The sequence below is a fragment of the Oncorhynchus masou genome, chromosome 18, assembly GCF_036934945.1.
Source record: "Oncorhynchus masou masou isolate Uvic2021 chromosome 18, UVic_Omas_1.1, whole genome shotgun sequence".
NCBI lineage: Eukaryota > Metazoa > Chordata > Actinopteri > Salmoniformes > Salmonidae > Oncorhynchus > Oncorhynchus masou.
The window spans coordinates 13955935-13974661 of NC_088229.1; positions in this window are offsets into that span (position 1 = coordinate 13955935).

Sequence of the window (18727 nt, forward strand, 5' to 3'; positions counted from 1 at the left end):
AACAAAACAGTCCTGTCTGGTACAGAGACAGAAAACAACTACCCACAACTCAAGGGCGAAACCAGGCTGCCTAAGTAATGTTCTCAATCAGAGACAACGATTGACAGCTGCCTCTGTTTGGGAACCATACCAGGCCAAACACATAGAAATACAAACATAGAACAAAACATAGAATATCCACTCACATCACACCGTGACCAAACTAAAAATAGAAACATACAAAGCAATCTATGGTCAGGGCGTGACACATGCAGTTGCCGTACCAAACAGTGATGAAGCCAGGCATTGTAAATAATAATTTGTTCTTAACTGACTAGTTAAATAAAGACAAAATAAAAAATGTATAAAAAAGTGAAGATCTTGACCCTCTCCACTACAGCCCCATCGATGGGGATGGGGGGATGCTCACCCCTCCGTTTCCTGTAGTCCAAGATCAGCTCATTTGACTTGCAAAAGCAGATATACTCACAACATCTGCCCCTGGGACTCATTGACAAGGATTATCAGCTGCCTCCTGTCCTAGCCTGTTTACAGATATATTTGTTTTAACACCCACAAGCTCTACTCAGCAACTTCATCCTCTCTCTCTCTCGCTCTCTCTCTATTTCTCTCTCCCTTCTCTTGTCCTTCCATACCTGTGAAATCATATTACAGCTCTCTAATGACGTAAACCCTCTATTCAACTCCTCTCAACTCTTTTGACGACATGAAACTTAAAAGCCTGTCCAAATGGAAGATGAGAAAGGCAGACTACCAGGGTATTATATCCTGTCTGTGTCTGTGGTTTCTTCACCATTCAAGGGTCATATTAATATGTTGCAGCTCCTCTGCTGTCTTTCATTGGTGTTCTACAGTACATTTACTCAACTTATTTCACCCACCGGGAGATGGATGTAATAGATTTCATTTCCTGAGTCACAGTAAACAATCTTCATGAACTAGCCTACTTGAGACATGTTCTTCTCCTACTGTATAACAAGAGTGTAAACTGCTAACTCCACAGCAAAATAGACTTCTTTTGACAAATGGGTAGTGCATCATCGGTCAGTAGAGTATGCGGTCATCCCAATAAACAAACAAATACATCTGTTACTTAGGGTAGAGCAGGTGAACAAAAGTGCAGACTCAGATGAGGAGACAGGGATAAGGTAACCAAGGTATTTACTGAAAAGCAGGGGGAGATGGGGTGCAGGCCAGGGGGAGCTGGGGCGAGTAGCAGGGAACCAGGAACTGAGGCTGGGGCAAGGTGAGTATGGGCAGGGTAAGCAGGTCCAGAGCAGAATCCAAGGAAGCAGTAGAGCAGGGGTCCAGGGCAAACGGCTTGAAATGCAGATGGACTGAGCAGAGGCTACGATCTGGCAGCGTGGAAGTGGCAGGGCTGAGTACTTGTAGAGGTCTTGATTATGGAACAGATTGCAGCTGGTGGGGATCTGCTCTGACTCCAGCACACCTGTCTCCACTCACACAATCAGATACACCCACACAGAGAGAGGGTGAGAGCACTGGGGGAGTGGCGGCACGTTAGGGAGACATAGGAGGAGAAGTAGAGGGCGTGGCAGGGGCAGATGTAACACCCAGTTTAATTAAACCACCCATTTTATACCTCCAGGTTTTGTGGATTACGGCCAGTATACCAAAGCTAAGGGCTGTATCCAGGCACTCTGTGTTGCATCGTGCATAAGAACAGCCCTTATCCATGGTATACTGGCCATATACCACACCCCCTAGGTCCTTATTGCTTAATAAATAAACTGGGTGGTTCAAGCCCTGATTGGCTGAAAGCCGTGGTATATCAGACCGGGTATGACAAAAGTTATTTTTACTGTTCTAATTACAGTTTATAATAGCAAAAAGGCACCTTGGGGGTTTGTGGCTGTGTCCAGAGACTCTGCGTTGCGTCGTGCATAAGAACAGCCCTTAGCAGTGGTATATCGGCCATATACCACACCCCCTTGGGCCTTACTGCTTAAATATACCATGCTTAAGGGCTATTCCTATGCACGACACAAAGCGGAGCGCCTGGATATAACCCTTGGAAGTGGTATGTTGGCCATATACTGTACCAAACTCCTTAGTGCCTTACTGATATTTAAAACGGTTACCAACATAAATACAGTGCCTTTGGAAAGTAAAGACCCCTTGACTTTTTCCACATTTTGTTACAGCCTTATTCTAAAATGTATTCAATTGTTTTTCCCCTTATTAATCTACCAACAATACCCCATAATGAGAAAAACAGGTTTTTAGAAATATCACATTTACGTAAGTATTCAGACACTTTGTTGAAGCAGCTTTGGCAGCGATTACAGCATCAACTATTCTTGGGTATGATGCTACAAGCTTGGCACATCTGTATTTGGGGTGTTTCTCCCATTATTCTCTGCAGATCCTCTCAAACTCTGGCAGGTTGTATGGAGAATGTTGTGCACAGCTATTTTCAGGTCTCGCCAGAGATGTTTAATTGAGTTCAAGTCTTGGCTCTGGCAGGGCCACTCAACGACATTCAAAGACTTGTCCCGAAGCCACTCCTGCATTGTCTTGGCTGTGTGCTTAGTGTCATTGTCCTGTTGTCCTCCTCTGGAGCAGGATTTCATCAAGGATATCTCTGTACTTTGCTCCCCTTTATCTTTCCCTCAATCCTGACTAGTCTCCCAGTCCAAGCTGCTGAAAAACATCCCCACTGCATGATGCTGCCACAACCATGCTGCACCATAGGGATGGTGCCAGGTTTCCTCCAGACGTGACACTTGGCATTTTAGCCAAAGAGTTCAAGCTTGAATTCATCAGGGAGTCTTTAGGTGGGCTGTCATGTGCATTTTACTGAGGAGTGGCTTCTGTCTGGCCACTCTACCATAAACACCTGATAGTTGTCCATCTGGAAGGTTCTCCCATCTCCACAGAGGAACTCTAGAGACCTGTCAGAGTCACCTCCCTAACCAAGGCCCATCTCCCCCGATTGCTCAGTTTGGCTGGGCGACCAGCTATAGGAAGAGTCTTGATGATTCCAAATTTCTTTCTTCCATTTAAGAATGATGGAGGCAAACTGTGTTCTTGGGGACCTTCAATGCTGCAGACATGTTTTGGTACCCTTCCCCAGATCTGTGCCTCGACACAATCCTGTCTCGGAGGTCCAAGGACAATTCCTTCGACCTCATGGCTTGTTTTTTTTCATCTGTCAACTGTGGGACCTTATATAGACAGGTGTGTGCCTTTCCAAATCATATCCAATCAATTCAATTTACCACAGGTGGGCTCCAATCAAGTTTTAGAAACATCTCAAGAATGATCAATGGAAACAGGATGCATGCAACGACCGTTGGTGGAAGAAGGTGAGGACAAAGGTGCTGCGTGGTAGGTGTTCATATTATTTATTCGAAACTGAACACTAAAATGGCAAAACAATACAGGGATCAACCGAAACAGTTCTGTCTGGTGCAGAAACAAAAACAAAAAGCAACTACCCACAAAACTCAGGTGGGAAAAGGCTACTTAAGTATGGTTCTCAATCAGAGACAACGATAGACAGCTGCCTCTGATTGAGAACCACACCTGGCCAAACAATAAAGAAATCCAAAACATAGAAAATTAACATAGAATACCCACCCTAGTCACACCCTGGGCTAACCAAAATAGAGAATAAAAGCCTCTCTATGGCCAGGGCGTGACAATGCACTTGAGCTCAATTTCAGCCAATCAGCATTAAGGTCCTAAACTATCCGGTTTCTAAATAACAATAATTGTCAAGAGACTGGATGTGGTTGAGGATGGAACAAACTGAGTCAGAGACTCTGATCCCCAGTGACAGCTCATGACCAGAGTCAAGGAAGTCCAACTCACTTTGATCTCAATTTCACAAAAAGACACACACAAAAAGACAAACAATACAATACAACGCCCACACAGATGCCAATACAAGGCCCAGACAGATGCCAATACAACAAAAATGTGTCCATTTCAATCTCTGAATTGGCACGTTTTCACCAAGTCAATTTAAATGTATAGCCAAGAAGCACTTGCATGAGTTGCTTCCATCACCTTTGAAAATAATAAACTGTGAAACATTGTTCACGATTCAGTATAACTGAACTATAATGACACAGGATCACGCTCTATGAGATGTGATAACTGGCTGCCGCAGATACATACAGCTTCGGTGCAGTATTATTTCAAGGAGAACAGGCTGGTTTAAAACCATAGAATGAGAATGTTGCTTCATTACAATTCCATGTTCCTAACCCAGGGTAGAAGAACATCAGCAAATCAAATCAATATCTGCCAAGAAAATGACACACCTTCAACTGTCATGCTTTTATAGAAAAAAAACGTCATGCTTCTATAGAAACACCCACAGCCAGGTCACAGAGAGCAAACATGCCCAACGCCTGTACATGTTCAAGTGGTCGTCATGGTTGTCACAACATTCAACATGGTTCAACATAAACATTTGTCAACACTGAAATTGGGACAATTTGTTCTGTACAAATTCCTTTTAAGTTTATGTCAAGGTCATAAACATCAGTGTCATAAATGCCAATGTCATGAATCACCTCGTTTTACAGTTGACCCAATATCATTGAATCACTTGAAAAAGGATCACGTATTATTGTAAAGATCCAAGTGATCTGTTGGTAACAGGGAAAGGAGATGATTGTAGACTACAGGAAATTGACGGAGATGTAGTGGTGCAGGTTGAGAGTCTCAAGTTCCTTGTTGTCCACATCACCAACAAACTATCATGGTCCAAACACACAAAGACAGTCGTGAAGAGGGCACGATAAAAGCCTATTCCCCCTCATGAGACTGAAAATATTTGGCATGGTTAATAATGTCATGTCCTCAGATCCTCAAAAAGTTATACAGCTGCAACATCGAGAGGTTGCATCACTGCCTGGTATGGCAACTGCTCAGCCTCTGACTGCAAGACACTACAGAGGGTAGTGCGAACGGCCCAGTACACCACTGGGTCAAGCTTCCTGCCATCCAGGCCCTCTATACAGGCGGTGTCAGAGGAAAGTCCTAAAAATTGTCACAGACTCCAACCACCCAAGTCATAGACTGTTCTCTCTGCTACAGCACGGCAAGCGGTACCGGAGCGCCAACTCTAGGTCCAAAAGGCTTCTAAACAGCTTCTACCACCAAGCCATAATAGGTTATCAAACAGCTTCCCAGACTATTTGCATTTCCCCACCCCCCTTTTTAATACAGCTGCTAGTCTCTGTTATTTATCTATGCATAGTCACTTTAACTCTACCTACATGTACATATTACCTCAAGTACCTCAACTAACCTGTGCCCCTGCACATTGACTCTGTACCGGTACCCCTTGTATATAGCCTCATTTTTGTTATTTTACTGCTGCTAATTAATTATTTGTTGGTTTTATTTTTTACTTACCTATTTTTTTACTTAACACTTATTCTTCTTAAAACTGTATTGTTGGTTAAGGGCTTGTAACTAAGCATTTCACTGTAAGGTCTACCTGTTGTATTCGGCGCATGTGACAAATTCAATTTGATTTGATTTGACTGGGCCTGTCTAAATTGTTTTCTGCAAAATTATCACTATTTGACACAACGGGGGCTTCAAGGGGAAAAAATGGTTGACAAATAGTCTGGGGGCGAGGAAATAAATAGTCTAAGGGGCCTCGAGGAAATAAATAAGGGGCCTCAAGGAAATAAATAGTCCGGTGTAGGGGTCTCAAGGAAATAAATAGTCTGGTGTAGGGGCCTCGAGGAAATAAATAGGGGCCTCGAGGAAATAAATAGTCCGGTGTAGGGGCCTCGAGGAAATAAATAGTCTGGTGTAGGGGCCTCGAGGAAATAAATAGTCTGGTGTAGTCGCCTCGAGGATATAAATAGTCCGGTGTAGGGGCCTCGAGGAAATAAATTGTCTGGTATGATAGCAACTGGGACGATTTCTGGTCCCTGTCCTCAAGGGAATAAATTGTCTGGTATGATAGCAACTGGGACGATTTCTGGTCCCTGTCCTCAAGGGAATAATTTGTCTGGTATGATAGCAACTGGGACGATTTCTGGTCCCTGTCCTCAAGGGAATAAATTGTCTGGTATGATAGCAACTGGGACGATTTCTGGTCCCTGTCCTCAAGGGAATAAATTGTCTGGTATGATAGCAACTGGGACGATTTCTGGTCCCTGTCCTCAAGGGAATAAATTGTCTGGTATGATAGCAACTGGGACGATTTCTGGTCCCTGTCCTCAAGGGAATAATTTGTCTGGTATGATAGCAACTGGGACGATTTCTGGTCCCTGTCCTCAAGGGAATAATTTGTCTGGTATGATAGCAACTGGGACGATTTCTGGTCCCTGTCCTCAAGGGAATATTTTGTCTGGTATGATAGCAACTGGGACGATTTCTGGTCCCTGTCCTCAAGGGAATAATTTGTCTGGTATGATAGCAACTGGGACGATTTCTGGTCCAAGTCCATCCCTGGTTGGTAATGAGTTAAAAATACCTGCAGTGTGACCCTTTGACAACCTTTTTTAGGAATTTCCACAGAGCACTGCACCATTTTATTTATTTTATTTATTATTATTATTTAACCAGGTAGGCAAGCTGAGAACAAGTTCTCATTTACAATTGCGACCTGACCAAGACAAGACAAAGCAGTTCGACACATACAACAACACAGAGTTACACATGGAGTAAAACAAACATACAGTCAATAGTAGAAAAATAAGTATATACAATGTGAGCAAGTGAGGTGAGAAAAGGCAAAAAAAAAGGCCATGGTGGTGAAGAGAATATAATATATCAAGTAAAACACTGGAATGGTAGATTTGCAATGGAAGAATGTGCAAAGTAGAAATAAAAATAATGGGGTGCAAAGGAGCAAAATAAGTAAATAAATAAATACAGTAGGGAAAGAGGTAGTTGTTTGGGCTAAATTATAGATGGGCTATGTACAGGTGCAGTAATCTGTGAGCTGTTCTGACAGCTGGTGCTTACTAAAGCTAGTCAGGGAGATAAGTGTTTCCAGTTTCAGAGATTTTTTGTATTGGAGGCTATTTTGTAAATGACATCGCCAAAGTTGAGGATTGGTAGGATGGTCAGTTTTACGACGGTATGTTTGACAGCATGAGTGAGGGATGCTTTGTTGCGAAATAGGAAGCCAATTCTAGATTTAACTTTGGATTGGAGATGTTTGATGTGAGTCTGGAAGGAGAGTTTACAGACTGGTTAGACACCTAGGTTTTTTTTACCTTTATTTTACTAGGCAAGTCAGTTGAGAACAAATTCTTATTTTCAATGATGGCCTAGGAACAGTGGGTTAACTGCCTGTTCAGTGGCAGAACGACAGATTTGTACCTTGTCAGCTCAGGGGTTTGAACTTGCAACCTTTCAGTTACTAGTCCAACACTCTAACCACTAGGCTACCCTGCCGCCCCAGGTATTTGTTGATATCAACATATTCTAAGTCAGAGCCGTCCAGAGTAGTGATTTGGACAGACGGGCAGGTGCTCGCAGCGATCAGTTGAAGAGCATGCATTTAGTTTTACTTGTATTTAAGAGCAATTGGAGGCCATGGAAGGAGAGTTGTGTGGCATTGAAGCTCGCCTGGAGGATTGTTAACACAGTGTCCATGTCACGTTCTGACCTTAGTTCCTTTGTTTTTGTCTTTGTTTTAGTATGGTCAGAGCGTGAGTTGGGGTGGGCAGTCTATGTTTGTTTTTCTATGTTGGTTTTTGAGTTCGGCCTAGTATGGTTCTCAATCAGAGGCAGCTGTCAATTGTTGTCCCTGATTGAGAATCATACTTAGGTAGCCTGGGTTTCACTTTTGTTTTGTGGGTGTTTGTTTCCGTTTGATTGTTTGGGCCACACGGTACTGTTTCGGATTTCTAAATTCACATTGTCATTTATTGTTTAGTGTTCTGAGTTTTAATTAAACATCATCATGAACACTTACCACGCTGCGCTTTGGTCTTCCTCTCTTTCTCCCGAAGACGATCGTTACAGTCCAAAGAAGGGCCAGAAGTATCCAGAATGGTGTTGTCTGTGTAGAGGTGGATCAGAGACTCACCAGCAGCAAGAGCGACCTCATTGATGTATACAGAGAAGAGAGTAGGTCCAAGAATTGAACCCTGTGGCACCCCCATAGAGACTGCCAGAGGCCCGGACAACAGACCCTCCGATTTGACACACTGAACTCTATCAGAGAAGTAGTTGGTAAACCAGGCTAGGCAATCATTTGAGAAACCAAGGCTGTTGAGTCTGCCGATGAGGATGTGGTGATTGACCGAGTCGAAAGCCTTGGCCAGGTCAATGAATACGGCTGCACAGTATTGTTTCTTATCGATGACGGTTAAGATATCGTTTAGGACCTTGAGCGTGGCTGAGGTGCACCCATGACCAGCTCGGAAACCAGATTGCATAGCGGAGAAGGTATGGTGGGATTCGAAATGGTCGGTAATCTGTTTGTTGACTTGGCTTTCGAAGACCTTAGAAAGGCAGGGTAGGATAGATATAGGTCTGTAGCAGTTTGGGTCAAGAGTGTCCCCCCCTTTGAAGAGGGGGATGACTGCAGCTGCTTTCCAATCTTTGGGAATCACAGATGACACGGAAGAGAGGTTGAACAGGCTAGTAATAGGGGTGGCAACAATTTCGGCAGATTATTTTAGAAAGAAAGGGTCAAGATTGTCTAGCCCAGGTGATTTGTAGGGGTCCAGATTTTGCAGCTCTTTCAGAACATCAGCTGACTGGATTTGGGAGAAGGAGAAATGGGGAAGGCTTGGGCGAGTTGCGGTGGGGGGTGCAGTGCTGTTGACCGGGGTAGGGGAAGCCAGGTGGAAAGCATGGCCAGCCGTAGAAAAATGCTTATTGAAATTCTCAATTATAGTGGATTTATTGGTGGTGACAGTGTTTCCTATCTTCAGTGCAGTGGAAAGCTGGGAGGAGGTGTTATTATTCTCCATGGACTTTACAGTGTCCCAGAACTTTTTTGAGTTTGTGTTGCAGGAACCAAATTTCTGAAAAAGCTAGCGTTGGCTTTTCTAACTGCCTGTGTATATTGGTTTCTAGCTTCCCTGAAAAGTTGCATGTCACGCGGCTGTTCGATGCTACTGCAGAACGCCATAGGTTGTGTTGGTTAAGGGCAGTCAGGTCTGGAGAGAACCAAGGGCTATATCTGTTCCTGGTTCAAAATTTCTTGAATGGGGCATGTTTATTTAAGATGGTGAGGAAGGCATTTAAAAAAATGCCTGGTTATTAAAAAAAACAAAACAGGCATCCTCTACTGACGGGGTGAGATCAATATCCTTCCAGGATACCCCGGCCAGGTCGAATAGAAAGGCCTGCTCGCTGAAGTGTTTCAGGGAGCATTTGACAGTGATGAGTGGAGGTTATTTGACCGCTGATCCATTACGGATGCAGGCAATGAGGCAGTGATCACTGAGATCTTGGTTGAAAACAGCAGAGGTGTATTTAGAGGGCAGGTTGGTTAGGATGATATCTATGAGGGTGCCCATGTTTACGGCTTTGGGGTGGTACCTGGTAGGTTAATTGATAATTTGTGTGAGATTGAGGGCATCAAGCTTAGATTGTAGGATGGCTGAGGTGTTAAGCATATTCCAGTTTAGGTCGCCTTGCAGCACAAGCTCTGAAGATAAATGGGGAGAAATCAGTTCACATGTGGTGTCCAGAGCACAGCTGGGGGCAGAGGGTGGTCTATAGCAGGCGGCAATGGTGAGAGACTTGGTTTTAGAGAGGTTGATTTTTAAAAGTATAAGTTCAAATTGTTTGGGTACAGACCTGGATAGTAGGACAGAACTCTGCAGGCTATCTTTGCAGTAGATTGCAACACCACCCCCTTTGGCCGTTCTATCTTGTCGGAAAATGTTGTAGTTAGGGATGAAAATGTCAGAATTTTTGGTGGTCTTCCGAAGCCAGGATTCAGACACGGCTAGAACATCCGGGTTGGCAGAGTGTGCTAAAGCAGTGAATAAAATAAACTTAGGGAGGAGGCTTCTAATGTTAACATGCATGAAACCAAGGCTATTACGGTTACAGACGTCATCAAAAGAGAGCGCCTGGGGAATAGGAGTGGAGCTAGGCACTGCAGGGCCTGGATTCATCTCTACATCACCAGAGGAACAGAGGAGGAGTAGGATACGGGTACGGCTAAAAGCTATGAGAATTGGTCATCTAGAACGTCTGGAACAGAGAGTAAAAGGAGGTTCCTGGGGTCGATAAAATAGCTTCAAGGTATAATGTACACAAGGTATGGTAGGATGTGAATACAGTGGAGGTAAACCTTGGTATTGAGTGATGATGAGAGAGATATTGTCTCTAGAAACATCATTGAAACCAGGTGATGTCATCGCATGTGTGGGTGGTGGAACTGAAAGGTTGGATAAGGTATAATGAGCAGGGCTAGAGGTTGTACAGTGAAATAAGCCAATAAACACTAACCAGAACAGCAATGGACAAGCCATATTGACATTAAGGAGAGGCATGCTTAGTCGAGTGATCCTAAGGGTCCAGTGAGTAGTGAGGTTGGTTGGGGTCACGACGATTCAGACAGCTAGCCGGGCCATCGGCAGCAAGCTAGCATAGGATGGAGGTCTGTTTTTAGCCACCTTGTGCGTTTCAGTCGGTAGATTAGTGGGGTTCCATGTGGTAGAGGGGATCAATCCAATTGGCAAAATAGATATAGTTATAGTGACCCAAGAAAAATTGTCCGATAGACCTATTCAGATAGCAGCCGATAAGACAGCTAACGATTACCACTCCTCCACCCTACCACACCCCTGAGGAAGAGGGGAATGGGGAGAGGAAGAGGAGAGGAGAGAAAGAGGCGAGGGGAAGAGGAGAGAGGAAAGAGGGGAGTGAGATGTGGAAGAGGGAGATGGGAGTGGGTTCAGGGCCATATACCAGCAGGTAAACATCCCATCTGGCACCATGCAGCGCCATGCAGCACCATGCAACAGCATGCAGCCTGCTGCAGCACCATGCAACCCGCTGCAACCTGCTGCAGCCCAATGCTGAACCATGCAACTCTATGCAGAACCATGCAGCCCCATGCAGCTTGCTGCAGTCCCTACTTCTGTCAGATCTCTCCACCCCCAACCTTACTCTCCCGCACACCAGCCTGGTCAACACATACACCAATAACCACACACCCTCCATCCCCAACCTCGACCCCTGCCCTCAAAACCCCCACTCTCTGCCTTATTTGTGGATCTACAAAACACAAGATCTAAGAAATATGGCCTGGAGTTCCTTATTAAAACCTGACACTTTTAACCTTTTGTAATATGCAACATTTGAACATTTGGATCCCTATTGGTCCTTTGTTGTTCCATGCATGTATTCCATCATTTATCTAATCACAGTCCCTAGGGACTGAAGTCGTTTCATCTATTATATCCCCCATGGCCATAGTCCCTAGGCTGCTATGATCTGAACGTTTATATAAATGAAAAATGCATGGCACGTATAGATGCGTTATGGTATGATTCATAAAACGTCCATTGAAGTTTAATTTGATTGCCAGAGCAGGATTTAATTGTAAATAATAATTGTTGATTTATTTGCTTACTGCTGATAAAAACTGTTTTGAGTTGCTTTCAAGTTTTGGTTCATTAAATTGTATTTTCATTGTTTGATAATAATGTTTTATTTCAGAATAATAATTCAGTTGCATATGAAGTAAATAATAAACTACCAAAACTCAATGTATTGTATTACCATTGTCCAGAAAACGAATGCTTCAACGCAGTAGCAGATTTAGGTATGGGCAACATATGCAGCCGCCCAGGGCTGCATTTTGCTGGTGGCGGCACGGGGTGCCCACACAAAACAATTAGAATGGTGACATTTGCACGATCGGTTTTCTATCGCTCATTTGCATGTCAAGTTAATGATATCATGTTACCGTGTGGGACTGTGGTTCAATTAACCTTGTCGGAGTGGGCGCCCTGATTCTAATTTGTGAGCTAGGCAGACTACTGCCTGGGAAGGTCTCCCACTCAGAAGTATGAGACGGGTGGGGGGCGGGGGTAGGTTGACGTCAGGTCTCCCCACTGGAAGCCCGAGGTAGGGGTAGCGGGGGTAGGTTGACGTCAGGTCTCCCCACTGGAAGCCCCCGAGGTCTCCCCACTGGAAGGGATAGCGGGTGACGTAGGTTGGAAGCCCGTAGCAGGTCTCCCCACTGGAAGCCCGAGGTAGGGGTCTCCCCACTGGAAGCCCGAGGTAGGGGTAGCGGGGGTAGGTTGACGTCAGGTCTCCCCACTGGAAGCCCAAGGTAGGGGAAGCGGTGGAATCTATCAACTAGCACACCTCTAACTTTGTACAGTACTTAGCAATTAGTCAAATCAGTCATACAACGAAATGCTACCAAATAAACCAGAATTCCTTCATAATACTGTGAATATATAGTTTCACAGGCATATGTTGCAATTTTTCAGGTTTGTGCGAAAACCAGTCTGCAAACCACCAAGTTGAATTGGTTTAGTCTTGACTCTTGGTTGACAGTGTTGGGGGATGGGTAATGTATTGATGCTCCAGTGCCAAATCAACACAAATGGATAAGAAAAGGTCTAAGCCATCGGGTGCCCAGTTTAGGAAAAAGAGGAAAGAAGAAGAGGAGAAACGCACAAAAGATCAAGGTATGCAGTTATGTCATCTCTTTATGAGTATAATATTATGCATGTAATGAAATAGATTAGTATAACACTTACAGTACCTTGCAAAAGTATTCACCCCCCTTGGCATTTCTCCTATTTTGTTGCATTACAGCCTGTAATTGAAATTGATTTTTATTTGGATTTCATGTAATCGACATACACAAAATAGCCCAAATTGGTGAAGTGAAATGAAAAAAATAACTTGTTTCAAAAGATTCTAAAAAATAAAGAACGGTAAAGTGGTGAGTGCATATGTATTCACCCCCTTTGTTATGAAGCACCTAAATAAGGGGCCATCCATATGTATTCACCCCCTTTGTTATGAAGCACCTAAATAAGGGGCCATCCATATGTATTCACCCCCTTTGTTATGAAGCACCTAAATACGGGGCCATCCATATGTATTCACCCCCTTTGTTATGAATGTATTCACCTTTGTTATAAATAAGGGGCCATCCATATGTATTCACCCCCTTTGTTATGAAGCACCTAAATACGGGGCCATCCATATGTATTCACCCCCTTTGTTATGAAGCACCTAAATACGGGGCCATCCATATGTATTCACCCCCTTTGTTATGAAGCACCTAATCACATAATTAGTTAAATAAAGTCCACCTGTGTGCAATCTAAGTGTCACATGATCTCAGTATATATACACCTGTTCTGAAAGGCCCCAGAGTCTGCAACACCACTAAGCAAGGGGCACCACCAAGCAAGCAGCACCATGAAGACCAAGTAGCTCTCCAAACAGGTCAGGGACAAAGTTGTGGAGAAGTACAGATCAGGGTTGGGTTATAAAAAAATATCAGAAACTTTGAACATCCCACGGAGCCCCATTAAAGAATATGGCACCACAACAAACCTGCCAAGAGAGGGCCGCCCACCAAAACTCACGGACCAGGCGAGGATGGCATTAATCAGAGAGTCAACAAAGTGACCAAATAGAACACTGAAGGAGCTGCAAAGCTCCACAGCGGAGATTGGAGTATCTGTCCATAGGACAACTTTAAGCTGTAGACTCCACAGAGCTGGGCTTTACGGAAGAGTGGCCAGAAAAAAGCCATTGCTTAAAGAAAAAAAATAAGCAAACAAGTTTGGTGTTCACCAAAAGGCATGTGAGAGACCCCCCAAACATATGGAAGAAGGTACTCTGGTCATATGAGACTAAAATGTAGCTTTTGGCCATCAAGGAAAACGCTATGTCTGGCACAAACCCAACACCTCTCATCACCCCAAGAATACCATCCCCACAATGAAGCATGGTGGTGGAAGCATCATGCTATGGGGATGTTTTTCATTGGCAGGGACTGGGAAACTGGTCAGAATTGAAGGAATTATGGATGGTGCTAAATACAGGGAAATTATTTCTTCTTTCTTTCAATCTTCCAGAGATTTGAGACTGGGACGGAGGTTCACCTTCCAGCAGGACAATGACCCTAAGCGTACTGCTAAAGCAACACTCAAGTGGTTTAAGGGGAAACATTTAAATGTCTTGGAATGGCCTAGTCAAGCCAACACCTCAATCCAATTGAGAATCTGTGGTATAACTTAAAGATTGCTGTACACCAGCGGAACCCATCCAACCTGAAGGAGCTGGAGAAGTTTTGCCTTGAAGAATGGGCAAAAATCCTACTGGCTAGAGGTGCCAAGCTTATAGAGACATATCCCAAGAGAAATGCAGCTGTAATTGCTGCAGAAGGTGGCTCTACAAAGTATTGACTTTGGGGGGTGAATAGAATGCACAATCGAGAGCATCCTGGCGGGCTGTATCAACGCCTGGTACGGCAACAGCTCCGCCCACAACCGTAAGGCTCTCTAGAGGGTAGTGAGGTCTGCACAACGCATCACCGGGGGCAAACTACTTGCCCTCCAGGACACCTACACCACCCGATGTTACAGGAAGGCCATAAAGATCATCAAGGACAACAACCACCCGAGCCACTGCCTGTTCAACCCGCTATCATCCAGAAGGCGAGGTCAGTACAGGTGCATCAAAGCTGGGACCGAGCGACTGAAAAACAGCTTCTATCTCAAGGCCATCAGACTGTTAAACAGCCACCACTGACATTGAGTGGCTGCTGCCAAAACACTGACTCAACTCCAGCCACTTTAATAATGGGAATTGATGGGAAATGATGTAAAATATATCACTAGCCACTTTAAACAATGCTACCTAATATAATGTTTACATACCCTACATTATTCATCTCATATGTATACGTATATACTGTACTCTATATCATCTACCACATCTTTATGTAATAAATGTATCACTAGCCACTTTAACTATGCCACTCTGTTTACATACTCATCTCATATGTATATACTGTACTCGAGACCATCTACTGTATCTTGCCTATGCTGCTCTGTACCATCACTCATTCATATATCTTTATGTACATATTCTTTATACCCTTACACTTGTGTGTATAAGACAGTAGTTTTGGAATTGTTAGTTAGATTACTTGTTGGTTATTACTGCATTGTCGGAGCTAGAAGCACAAGCATTTCGCTACACTCGCATTAACATCTGCTAACCATGTGTATGTGACAAATACAATTTGATTTGATTTGTTATGCACGCTCAAGTTTTTTTTTTTTCTTATTATTTCTTGTTTGTTTCACAAGAAAACATATTTTGCATCTTCAAAGTGCTAGGAATGTTGTGTAAATCAAACCCCCCCAAAATCTACTTTAATTCCAGGTTGTAAGGCAACAAAATAGGAAAAATGCCAGGGGGGGGTGAATACTTTCGCAAGGCACTGTATGTTTGTTAGCCTATGTTGCTTGCTATGCTATTACACATAGGGCGACAATATTCCGTTTTCTGTCCAACTAGCTTACATGACTTTGGATATAATTTCACAGTTTCATCATGATAGTGTCAGGACCCGGTTTCGAACCTGGGTCTCCGGAGTGAGAAACAGTCACTTAACCAACTGAGCCACGAATAGTCAGCAGAACCCAGAAGATGAGGCAGACACAGCAGTACTTAAGACGGTGTATTTAATAAAGAAAAATCCTTAAATACAAAAAATGGCAAATCCAAAAGGTGGTAGGAAAAGCACAAAAAGGCCTCAAAAGAAACTCACAAAAAATAAACAAAAACAAAAAACAGAATACCACAAGACCGTCACCCGAAATCGACAAGAGTACACAGAACACTAGGGCAGGGTGCTAACATACAAACACAGAGCACAGAACTGAGGGAAACTAAGGGTTTAAATACAATTAGAGGAAACGAGGCACAGGTGCAAATAATTAATGGGGATCAAGGGAAAAACATAAGGACAAAAAGCACAATGGGGGCATCTACTGACCAAAACCCGGAACAACCCTGGCCAAATCCTGACAGATGTGTGTGTAGCCTGTAGCAAAGCGATTACAACCTAACTAGTGCATTATTGATTTAGTTAACTTTCATTGAGGTGACATCATAAATGTTTTCTGTGATTGTATTGACTAGGTCCTGAGCTCAGAAAGGGGAATTTCCAATGCTGTAGGCTAACTTCAAAGAAGTCGGTCTATATAATGCTGATATTTTGTATCTTTTGTGATATATTGAGTCTTTTGGTGTCTTATGCCTAGAATTGGTTCACTTGGTTCCTATTCTGAAAGTTTGATAAATTGTGCATAATGACATGTATATTTAATTGTGCAACACATGTATTTAGGGTGTCAGACTCATATATTGTATTTCAATGCAGATTCAGGGGCAGCTCTGAAATATTTTGGAGCACCCTCTGGCACTGGCCAGGATCAGGAGCCATCTACCTCCTCAGCCACACAGGCCTCTTCAGAAATTATCTTGGAGCCTTGGGATGAGGGGCCTTCCACCTTCTCAGCCACACAGGTGTCTTCACAAATGTTGTCTGAGCCTGAGGACCCATTTGCTTCCACTTCTCCACAGCAGGATTCTTCAGGTGTGTTTGTGTAGCACGTGGACATATGTGTGTGTGTGTGTGTGGGTACACACATGTGTTTATGTGTGCATCACTGCATAACATAAACAAAATAAATAATTTCCATTTTGCAAAGTTTTAAGTTTCCATTTTCGAGGTAACAATGATGATTTTATTATTACTGGGTTTGTATGTGGGATGTTCACCACTATAAATTCTGTGAGTAACGAATGCCCATGTGCTCTCTATCTCTCATATGAGTGTGTTATTCTTTTTGTGTATTTGTGTGATTTAGTGCAATTTAGTTTTATTTGTGTGTTTCTTGTTAGCAATAGGATAATAGTGTAACAATTTGATCCTCTTATTTATTTGTATTTATATACTACAATTTGTTTCTATTTGTCTTTGTTACTTCTTTTTTATATTTATGAGTCTTATTTCTGTATATATTTATATAGTTTTAAATGTTATGATCATTTATTTGTGTTTTTCAAAATGTCTGATAAAACGTATTTAGTGCAAAATGGTGTTTTTTGTTGTTGTTGAGGGGGCGCTGAAGGGGGTGTTTGCCCAGGGAGCCATACAAGCTAGGATCGCCACTGCTTCAACGAATGACTGATACTATGCTTCACATTTTTTTATAAATCCTCTTAAAGATTGTCCCCTTTTTAAAAATTTTTAGCCTAAAATGACACCCAAATATAACTGCCTGTAGCACAGGCCCCGACGCAAGGATATGCATATTATTGGTAGGTACCATTTGAAAGGAAACACTTTGAAGTTTGTGGAAATGTTAAAGGAATGTAGGAGAATATAACACATGAGATATGGTAAAGGATAATACAATGAAAAAACACCTTTTTTGTATTTTTTTTGTACCATCATCTTTGAAATGCAAGAGAAAGGCCATAATGTATTATCCCAGCCCATGTACAATTTAGATTTTGGTCACTAGATGGCAGAAGCGTATGTGCAAAGTTTTAGACTGATTCGAAGAACCATTGCATTTATGTTCAAAATGTATCAAGACTGCCAAAATGTGCCTAATTTGTTTATGAATAACTTTTCATGTTCAAAACTGCACTCTCCTCAAACAATAGCTGTCAGCGTCGTGTGTATAGGTGGCAGGGAAGTCAGGCGCAGGAGAGTCAAAATGAAGTGTAAATGGAGTCTTTTAATAAATGTCAACAGAACATGCTCCATAACACTAAAACGTACAGACATGAAAAAACATGGGTACGAGGACCCGTCACGCAACAACACAACAAAATAACAACACTGACAATAAAACAATCTCTGACAAAGACATGAGGGGAAACAGAGGGTTAAATACACAACAGGTAATGAATGGGATTGAAAACAGGTGTGTGGGAAGACAAGACAAAACCAATGGAAAATGAAAAATGGATCAATGATGGCTAGAAGACCGGTGACGTCAAACGCCGAGCACCGCCGAACAAGGAGAGGCAACGACTTCGGCAGAAGTCGTGACAATAGCATGGTATTATTTCACTGTAATAGCTCCTGTGAATTGGACAGTGCAGTTAGATGAACAAGAATTTCAGTTTTCTGCCAATATCAGATATGTCTAAGTCCTAAGTAATGTTTTCTTACTTACAACCTCATGCATTAGCCTACATTAGCTCAACCATCCCGCAGGGGACCCACAAATCCTGAAAAAGCTTTTAATCAATTTTCTTATTCCTTGTGAAGAAAGGAATTGTACTCTTTGGGTCTAATGTCATGTTTTGGGTAAGTTGCAGAATCGATGTTTGTTCGCAACGGCTGTCAAAATCGTTTAAGTAGGAATTTAGCAGCAGAGGAAGCAATTTAAAAAGACCTTTGGAAACACACACACACACACACACACACACACACACACACACACACACACACACACACACACACACACACACACACACTGACTGACTGACTGCCAATCACTTTGACATCTTTACAGCATCTCTTTCTGCTAATCAACCCGGCAAGCAGGCAGCAGCTCAATTAGCTGTCTCCAAGACGTCCATCCATGTAGTCTCACGGTGCTGTGGCAGCTCCTATCTCTATAGTCTATAATGACTTCCTAGACGGATTGGGCTCTTGTCAATGACCACTACAATTAAGCGATCAAGAGCACAGGCCACCACGATGAGAGCAGCTATTTAGCAGTTAACTAAGGCA